The 10404-nt window shown below is 45.9% G+C and overlaps 1 long non-coding RNA gene across 1 annotated transcript; it reads left to right on the top strand.

The window, feature by feature from the left end:
- Positions 1-293: 293 nt before the first annotated feature.
- LOC139186510 (uncharacterized) lies at positions 294-9946 on the top strand. The gene is made up of 2 exons (XR_011570094.1): positions 294-964; positions 8353-9946. It is a non-coding gene; the product is annotated as an uncharacterized lncRNA (long non-coding RNA).
- Positions 9947-10404: the final 458 nt, after the last annotated feature.

The following is a 10404-nucleotide window of genomic DNA, read 5'->3' as shown; positions in this document are numbered from 1 at the left end:
GGCCCTGGGCTCCTCTGACTAGATTCTAGGAAACTGGGCTCAGGAGACCAGGGCCACCCCTGCCCCACCTCCATCCCCTGCAGATGAGGTGCCCACGGCTGCTTCTGCATGCTTGCTTTCCTTACAAAAACATCTGACAAATGTCTCCAAGGTGAATCAATGTATTTAAAAAAAGCACTGGGCCAAGGAATTGGGGCTGGGCTGTGCCTGTGCTTTTCTTGAGGGCAGGGCAGGTGATGGTGAACAGAGCTGGGTGCAGAAGGAACCAGGCTCCAGTCCTGCCCTGTCGCTGCTAAACGTGAGCTGCTGATGGTGGGCCTGTGACTCAGGACTGCACTTCATATCTGCATGTGAGACCTGGAGGGGGGCGTTGAGTAGAAATTAAACACAGGGCAGGTAGAAAGCTCAGGTAGAAACTGTGGCTTGTTTGAGTTCAGTAACTGAAAGCTGTCTTCACTGTCCTAATTCCATGGCCCAGCAGATAGGTCACGGGGAATCACATGGGCAAAGATCCAGAGCCGAGGCAGAAACCCCAGCGCCAAAGATACAGGACGCTCAGAGACAATACCGCCCAGCCTGGGTGCAGCACTCTGCCCTCACGTCTGGAGGTTCTCAACGCTTTGTGAACAAAGGAGCCTCCATTTCCACTTTGCTCTGAGCCCCACAACTCTGGGGAGTTTTTCACGGCAAGAAAGAGAAGGTGCCAGCTTTGCACCCAGCCGTCTGGCCTCGAAGCCCAGCCTTCTCATCTCAGCGGCTCATGAGGACCTCTGCAAGATGGAGGAAACTGACCCCGGAGCAGACCCGGCCCCAGCCAGCTCAGTATCAGTCCCGGTCTCTGCTGGACTGGCCTTCACGATCCAGAACGAGTTCAGGGCTAGATCAGAGCTTCCTGGCGTCGTGGCTGCAGCTGGCGTGGTGAAAGGGCTGGTGCTTGGAAAGGAGACGAGTGCTTGAGCAGAGGGTGAGTCATTCTCCGTTTACTCAAGAGGAGCTTAGGTGGGGATTACTGAGGGCAGCAGGAGGTGCGGAAAACTCCTTCAAGTGCTTTCCAAATATTTTAGGCTCAGGAAAATCCAAAGCCTTTTGTGCCAATGGCTTTTTCACTTTTAGGCTGAAAGCCACGTTTATTTAAAGAGAAATGTAATGTAATCCACATATTCATCAGTATCGTTTGTCAGTTGCTGTTACTATAAATGTCCTAATGTTCTGAGCTTTTTTTTTTTTTTTGCTGCAAATCACACATAAAATTCTCCTTAGATATTTTATGATGCACAATATTTATGTTAATATCCTAAGGAAGTTAATACATCGCCTTTCCTTACATCTTTTGCTGAAGTTATGTGACATTTGGGCTCTGTAACCCATCGTTGGATAGAGCAGTCTCAGAGTTGCCTCCCCAAGATGGGCCTCATCCCCCTGCTTTCCAGATATACTCTCCAAATCCCCCCAATATCTGTATAATTGCACCCCCTATCTCAAGGTTAGTGAAAGTATCAGGACTTGTGAGACCAATGGAACTACGGGTTTCTAACAATGACTCCTGGAATTCATTTGCAATTTTGTACATTTTTTTTCTGGTGTTTTAAGATGATTAAATGATAATTTTAAAGAACAGACCCATGGTTTTAGTTACATTTTAGTGAATTGGATAAGTTTGTTCTGAGTGTTTAAATGTGGGTGTACTATTTAAGGACCCTGGATTATTTAGTAGATTATAAGGTTCATAAGGTTAATTAACTGAATATGTAAAATGCATGGCCTGCCTCACTGGTGCAGCTCAGCCCTCAGCTGACAAGCATGTTGGGGATACGCAGCATCCTTGTAGATTTGTCAGAGGATGCAGAGTGGCAGGTAGCTGGGTCTCTGTGAGACTGACCCAAAGAGGAAAACGTTATTATGACTGGTTCCTGAAGCAGTTTACTGTGGAAAATCAGTGTTTCAAGGAAGATTTGTAAGTGTTCTACCAAGTGGAGCTTTGAGGTCAAGTTAGGGAAGGAAAGTGTGGGGCGACCTGTCTTCTAGGCACACGTGAGGCAGTTAGCACATCCCAGACACTGCCCAGAGACAACGGGGTTCACAAACACCATTCAGGATTTCCTTGAAATCACCTTGAAAAAAATAAAAAAGAGGAATGAGTAAAATGACTTTAATAACATGTTTAACCCAGAATCTTAACTCCTCAACATGTAATCAATATTATAAAACATTAATTTACACCATTTTCATACTAAGAAATGCGGTGTCCATCTTTGCTCCAGGCCCATCTCCATCTGGATTAGCCATGGTTCACATTGACCCTGTGGGGCATGGCGGCCCTTCATTGGGTAAACCTACTGTTTAATGCCCACTGCTTCACACATGTGATTGACTTGAGCAATCTCAGCCATTCCCGACACACTCATCCGCTTTGATTTGGAAAACTACCCGTGCTTCATGAGACCCTCCAGTGCACTGAGCTTGTCTCAAGGAAGCCATGCCACGCTGGAATTTATGAAGTCAGAACTCAGAATCCATCTGACCCCATCCTGCAGTTCCCTTTGCTCTTCAGGCATCAACCACTTTGCTGAGAAACCTGGCTTTCTGTGTTGCCCTCGGCAGCTGTGTGGTCCCCAAGGAGCGGTCCTTCCCATCAAACTTCCTTGCTCCCTGCAGGTCCCCACCAGGCCATCAGGAGCTGCAACAGGAGGCCCAGGCCCTTGCTCAGATATTGAGTTCCCTTATAAGGATGCACCCAGCATGAAGTGCGGACACCGCACCATGGGCACCCAGTATGGAAGGACAGGGGCACTCCTCCTCCAGGCCTGAGGATGACCAGCTCCACCTGGGCCCAGCAGACAACGCGCATCATGGAGGAAGGTTTATACTATGAGCATGACATCCCTATAGCTATGGGCTGCTTTCTAAGCAGATGAATCCAGCGTAATTAAAGAAAAAGTCATGGAGAGACTCACTTCACAGATCCAGAGATCTGAGTGTGACCAAGGTTTCCCCAGTAGGAGAAACCTCACAGGCCAGAACCCTCTGGAAACTGGAGAGTCTTTTCTTTTTTTTTTTCTTGTTCTGTATCTGTTCTTTTTTTTTTTTTTTCCTAATTTTATTTTATTTTTAAACTTTACATAATTGTATTAGTTTTGCCAAATATCAAAATGAATCCGCCACAGGTATACATGTGTTCCCCATCCCGAACCCTCCTCCCTCCTCCCTCCCCATACCATCCCTCTGGGCCGTCCCAGTGCACCAGCCCCAAGCATCCAGCATCGTGCATCGAACCTGGACTGGCAACTCGTTTCCTACATGATATTTTACATGTTTCAATGCCATTCTCCCAAATCTTCCCACCCTCTCCCTCTCCCACAGAGTCCATAAGACTGTTCTATACATCAGTGTCTCTTTTGCTGTCTCGTACACCGGGTTATTGTTACCATCTTTCTAAATTCCATATATATGCGTTAGAATACTGTATTTATGTTTTTCCTTGTGGCTTACTTCACTCTGTATAATAGGCTCCAGTTTCATCCACCTCATTAGAACTGATTCAAATGTATTCTTTTTAATGGCTGAGTAATACTCCATTGTGTATATGTACCACAGCTTTCTTATCCATTCATCTGCTGATGGACATCTAGGTTGCTTCCATGTCCTGGCTATTATAAACAGTGCTGCGATGAACATTGGGGTACACGTGTCTCTTTCCCTTCTGGTTTCCTCAGTGTGTATGCCCAGCAGTGGGATTGCTGGATCATAAGGCAGTTCTATTTCCAGTTTTTTAAGGAATCTCCACACTGTTCTCCATAGTGGCTGTACTAGTTTGCATTCCCACCAACAGTGTAAGAGGGTTCCCTTTTCTCCACACCCTCTCCAGCATTTATTATTTGTAGACTTTTGGATCGCAGCCATTCTGACTGGTGTGAAATGGTACCTCATAGTGGTTTTGATTTGCATTTCTCTGATAATGAGTGATGTTGAGCATCTTTTCATGTGTTAGTTAGCCATCTGTATGTCTTCTTTGGAGAAATGTCTATTTAGTTCTTTGGCCCATTTTTTGATTGGGTCGTTTATTTTTCTGGAGTTGAGCTGTAGGAGTTGCTTGTATATTTTTGAGATTAGTTGTTTGTCGGTTGCTTCATTTGCTATTATTTTCTCCCATTCTGAAGGCTGTCTTTTCACCTTGCTAATAGTTTCCTTTTCTAAAAGTACTCCTCGTGGGGGCTCCCCTGGTGGCTCAGTGGTAAGGAATCTGCCTGCCAATGCAGAAGACACGGATTCACCTCCTGGTCCAGGAAGATCCAACATGCTGTGGACCAACTGAACCCATTCATGCTCCACAGCCCGTGGGCCTAGAGCCTGTGCCCCCTGATGAGAGAAGCCATTACCATGAGAAATTGATGTACCACACAACCAAGAGTAGCCCCCACTCACTGCAATTAGAGAAAAGCCTGCCCAGTAACAAAGACCCAGCATGGCCATAAATAAGTACAATTATTTTTAAAAAGCTCTTTGTATATATGTATGTATATTACCGAACCACTTTGCTCTACACCTGAAACGCGGTGTTGTAAATCAATTGTACTTCATAGCCAAAAATGCTCCTTGACCCAGAGGAAATACAATGAGGCTGCTAAACCAGTGGAAAAAGAAGAAACTGGTCTCATATGGTGGGAGGGGCGTGAGGGGAAGATTGAATAATAGGATGACTCAGTTGCTAATGATCCTGATTCAGTCATTTTCTGCTTAAAAGGGCACTTCGACCTTTTCAAGCCCAAATATATGTTTCTTGACAGAAGGCCGCTCTGTGCAGAAGCTGCAGAAGCTCAGATCTATCAAGAACTCTGATAGATGGATCCTAAACCCAGTGGGGGTGGGGGTTGGCACTGCGATTATTAATTGAGTCAATGATCTATTTTATCTGACACTACGTGTACATGCACACAACGCATAAATTACACAAAACAATTCCAACATGGTTAATGAACTTGCCCTAAGGCTAATAAAGAAAAACGCTTAGCTAGGTCCTTCTATTTATTTTTTTCTGTATGCGTAACAGCATTTTATTTAATAGCATTAATGAAGTTGAAGGACCATCTGTATTAAAATATAAAGACTGTCTTTAGACTGTGTGTCAGCAGAAGTGACGGGCCCAGGTACCTGTCGGGTGAAGATGCCCTGAGATGAAACATGTGGCTCCACAGGGTCTCTCTGGCCCAGGTGCTCTAGGTAGGGAAGAGCAATCATGTGGCTGGGGAGTGGTGCTCTCCCCCAGTGGGCAGTGCTTGCAAGGCCTGTCATTACAGTGGACACAGCTTGTTTCCCCAAACGATCTTGGTGTCAGATGCCCAGAGTTTATTTCCAGCAGGGCTGGGAACTGGTCACTCGGGCTTAGAGAACTCACTTAGCTTGTGTCACTCTTGTCTTAGAATGGGGACACCAGCTCTTGCCACTCCCAGTCTGGGTGAGAATCAAATGAAGTGACAGACACAAAGCTCCAGGCACAAGACTGACAACTGGTCAACACATAAACCCGTGAGAGTAACAAACCATCCAGGGCGGTAATACAACAGCTAAGTTGTTTGATCAGTTTAGTCGCTCATCATATCTGGCTCTTTGTGACCCCGTGGACCGCAGCACACCAGGCCTCCCTGTCCATCACCAACACCCAGAGTTTACTCAGACTCATGTCCATTGAGTCGGTGATGCCATCCAAACATCTCATCTTCTGTCATCCCCTTCTCTTCCCACCTTCAATCTTTCCCAGCATCAGGGTCTTTTCCAACAAGATCTTCTCATCTTTGTGGCCAAAGTTTGGAGTTTGATGTTTGATAAAGAAGTTCAAACACCCGTGTGTGGGGCTGATTGCCATAAATGCCTTAGTGAAAAAATAAAGTATTACCAGCAGCCAATAAGCACATCTGGAGATGCTCACCATCATTAATCCTTGCTGCTGCTGCTGCTAAGTTGCTTCAGTTGTGTCCGACTCTGCGCGACCCCATAGATGGCAGCCCACCAGGCTCCCCTGTCCCTGGGATTCTCCAGGCAAGAACACTGGAGTGGGTTGCCATTTCCTTCTCCAATGCATGAAAGTGAAAAGTGAAAGTGAAGTTGCTCAGTCGTGTCTGACTCTTGGTGACCCCATGCACTGCAGCCTACCAGGCTCTTCTGTCCATGGGATTTTCCAGGCAAGAGTACTGGAGTGGGGTGCCATTGCCTTCTCCGCACTAACCGTTAGGGAAATGCAAATCAAAACCACAATGAGACAGCCATCCACACTCACCAGGAAGCTAACCATCAAAAGACCAGAAAGTACAAGTGTTGACAATGACATGGAGAAACTGGACTCCTGTGTGCTGTTGCTGGGATATAAACTGGTGCACCCTCTGTGGATGCCAGCGTGAAGGTTCTCCACAGGATTATCTCATGATGGAGCAACTCCACTTGTGGGGTTTCAACCAAAAGAACTGAAAGCAGGGATTTGAACAGATTTCTGAACACCTATCTTCAAGGCAGTGTTATATACAATAGCCAAGAGGAGAACCCAGCTTCTCGCAACTGCCTGTCTCTTTTCATCATACTACCTTTTCCAGGGCAGCCAGACATGTATGTGACCAGTGATCCAATAAGTACTGACATCCCATGATCTCATATTTGTGTAGAGAGCACTGTCACACACTTTTCAAATTACAGCTGATCTCAGAGACTTCATATGAGGGGTCAGGTACATTTTCTTACTTTTCAGAGGACGAATGACTTCATTCCCATTAGGAGAGTCATGATCTGTGCTGTGCACATGAAGATCAGGTCCATTTACTTGACTGTGAATCTGTACGTTCACACCTTTAACAAGGAGTTGACGCTGTTAAACGTGGTGGGGACACAGCAAAGGATGTTATTTTGCCCCTAAGAACCCTACCATCTGATGAAAGCAAATTATACCTTTTTAACTGGTTACTGGAGATGAGCACAGGATGGGGAGGAGATGGCAAACCAGCTGCCCTCGGTAAAAGCAGAACAGATGTGACAAGAGAAAGCTTACCTATCTTTGTTTTTTTTTTTTTTTTAAAACTATTCGTCAGGGCTACCCTGAAGCTCAGGAACAGAAGCAAGATTTTGGAAGGTCTTCTAAGCTGACTCTTTTTCATCTCCATGGACTGCAGCCTGCCAGGCTCCTCTGTCCATTTAATTCTCTAGGCAAGAATATTGGAGTGGGTCCAGTTCAGTTCAATTCAGTCGCTCAGTCATGTCTGACTCTTTGCAACCCCATGGACTGCAGCACACTAGGCTTCCCTGTCCATCATCAACTCCTGGAGCTTACTCAAACTCATGTCCATCAAGTTGGTGATGCCATCCAACCATCTCACACTCTGCTGTCCCCTTCTCTCCCAATCATTCCCAGCATCAGGGTCTTTTCAAATGAGTCAGTTCTTCACATCAGGTGGCCAAAGTATTGGAGTTTTGGCTTCAGCTTCAGTCCTTCCAATGAATATTCAGTACTGATTTCCTTTAGGATGGACTGGCTGGATCTCCTTGTCATCTAAGGGATTCTCAAAAGTTTTCTCCAACATCACAGTTCAAAGACATCAGTTCTGTGGCGCTCAACCTTTTTTATTGTCCAACTCTCTCATCCGTGCATGACTACTGGAAAAACCATAGCTTTGTCTAGATGGAATTTTGTCGCCAAAGTAATGTCTCTGTTTTTTGATATACTGTCTAGGTTTGTCATAGCTTTTCTTCCAAGGAGCAAGTGTCTTTTACTTTCATGGCTACAGTCAACATCTGCAGTGATTTTGGAGCCTAAGAAAATAAAATGTGTTACTGTTTCCATTGTTTCCCCATCTACTTGTCATGAAGTAGATTGACATTTCCTTCTCCAGAGGATCTTCCCAACCCAGGGATTGAAACTGTATCTCCTGCTTGGCAAGCAAATTCTTTACCATCTGAGCCACCAGGGATCCCCTCAAAGACTTACTTTAAGAAAAATTATATTTAAGAGAAAATTTGTTTAATATTATGAGTGAAAAACCTTGGTAAAAACTGAAAAGAATATACACTGGATTTTATTTATTTTTAAACATTAACAGAAAGCATTCTAAATATTTTGCTTTATGTAGTCTTTAACTTTTATATAAAAAAGGAATATTTTATTTCCATGTTGTCAGTCAAGAGTTGTCCCCTGGAGAGCTGCAGTGATGTATGTGGCCGACAAAGGGTAGTAAGTTAGAATGTACTGGACTGACCTGATGACAATGTCCAGAATGTAAGCCATTTTGTTTAATCAATAAGCCATTTCTAAGTCTTGCTTGTCATCAGTATTGCCTGGGAGAACTTCTCATTTTGTTTTGTGTTTTTCATCTACAGATTCTACCTCTCGTGTCCCATATCTTCTGAATCAGAATCTGGGGGTGGGGCACGCTGTGGGGACCTGGGAATATGTGTTTCTTAAGAGAAAGGAATGGAATGAAAGAAAAAGCACTTCTCCAGAGATTCTGATGGAAATCCAGCCTCAGAAACTATCCGTTCAGATGACAAGACTACTGTCAAGCCTGCTATCCATGTCCTCGCTGAAGACAGAGCGGGAGGGCACACATCTCTGAGCTGCACACCTGGGCAGAGCGGTGCACACAGGAGAAGAGCAGTGTTCTCGCTGTGGCTCACGTTTCAGCAAGTGGCCTCTTTCTCCACTTACACTGGGGGAAGGATCATTCAGATGGTGGGACAGGTCAGTCTGAATTTTACCATGCTACAATTTCCCAGGGTGGTGAACAGAAACATCTGGAAAGAAAACAGCTGTTTTGGGCAATTTTCCCCCCAAATCAAATCTTCACAGACGGAGAACATGACCACCTTGTGCTGCCATATTCCTGAACTTTAAGGACTGTCTGTTCTGTTACTTTTGTTTGAAACTGTAAGGAAATAAAGTTAAGAACAGTGATGCTATACATACTGACAGTCTGTCTCCCTGACTGAACCTGAGTTGGACTCCTCTGAGACCTCTTCTGGACCAGGCCCAGATGCCACTCTGACCCTGGGCTGCTCAGATCAGTTTCGGGAAGAGTCCTGATGGGTCAGTCTAGTGAAAATGTCCCACCATCGACATGTGATTGAATTCCTCATCCTCCACCCTGGATGTGTTACCGCCCTCGTTACCAACCACTGCCGGCCTTGTGCAAGATTCCTGTTGAGTTGTTCTAGCAAGAACCTCCGGCCCAGAACTCCCTATGTGCCTCTTTTACTGGAGGTGGGCCCAACTTCTCTAATGGAGAACCTCACGTCAGTGGTCTTCTTTACCACATTCAGCAAGTGTCAGAGAGCAAGTTTCTGGATGATACTCAAGTAGAACCTCACACTGGGTAGGGGCATCAGTGCTCCTAACATGTTGCCTGGAAATGTTCAGCTCTTCTGCAGGCTTCCTTTTGTACCCAGAGATCTATGTGAGCCAGGAGCTGCAGGAAGGAGAGAAGATACTGAGGGAAAACCATGATGATTTAGCTTGGGACACACTGAATCTGGACTTCGAGCAAGGAGGTATCTGGGGATATTTAACAGGCATCTGAAGCCCAAGTACAAGCCAACAAAGAGGCCGAGATGAGAAATGGACCCCCAAGAGCTGTCCCCTGGAGAGGTGCAGTGATGCACGTGGCCAACTGTGTCTGTGGAGGAGGGTGGTGCCCACACCTCCCAGATGAACATCACCAGGACACCCTGTGGCCTCTGGAGGTGGGGGTATCTGAGCAAGAGGGTATCAGAAGGACTCCTGGGACTGGGCTTGTGGTAGGTGATTTTGGGGATGGTTGAAGGATGTGAGGTCCATTCTGGACTGGGTGCTGTCATGGGGCAGGGATCATTTTATGCCTGGGGTTTCACAAATCTTACCTGGAAGCAGAGCAGACGATAGCAGGACTAAAGCTGTAACCAATAAAGAAGAAGTAGTCTTTCCTATTCTCCAGGAAAATGGCATAGTTGGTTCTTTTTGTGTCTGATATGAAGCTTGCATTTTCCAGTATTTGGAACTAACCACATGGAGGTCTTGGTTTCGTCCTGCTGCATCCTGGTCTTGAGGTGGCCTGGATTGATGGGGACACTCAGTGTAGCTGCCATACTCACGGGGAGACCAGTAACACCCATGACAAGTCCCAGAGCTGGTCCAGACTGGCAGGAGGAGGCAGATGGAAGGTTCAAAACAGTATCTTGGTCCCTCTCCCTACCCTTTAAAGACAATATGAGGCTTTCCTGGTGGCTCAGTGGTAAAGAATTTGCCTGCCAGTTCAGGACATGTAGGTTTGATCCCCGATCTGGGAAGATCCCCATGGAGAAGGAAATGGCAACCCACTCCAGTATTCCTACGGGAAATCCCATGGACCGGAGGCACCTGGAGGGTCCATGGGGCTGCAAAGAGTCAGACATGATTGA

The sequence above is a fragment of the Bos indicus genome, chromosome 13, assembly GCF_029378745.1.
Source record: "Bos indicus isolate NIAB-ARS_2022 breed Sahiwal x Tharparkar chromosome 13, NIAB-ARS_B.indTharparkar_mat_pri_1.0, whole genome shotgun sequence".
NCBI classification, from domain to species: Eukaryota; Metazoa; Chordata; class Mammalia; order Artiodactyla; family Bovidae; genus Bos; species Bos indicus.
Note: the sequence above shows the minus strand (reverse complement) of the source record. Positions and strands in the feature narration are given on the sequence as shown.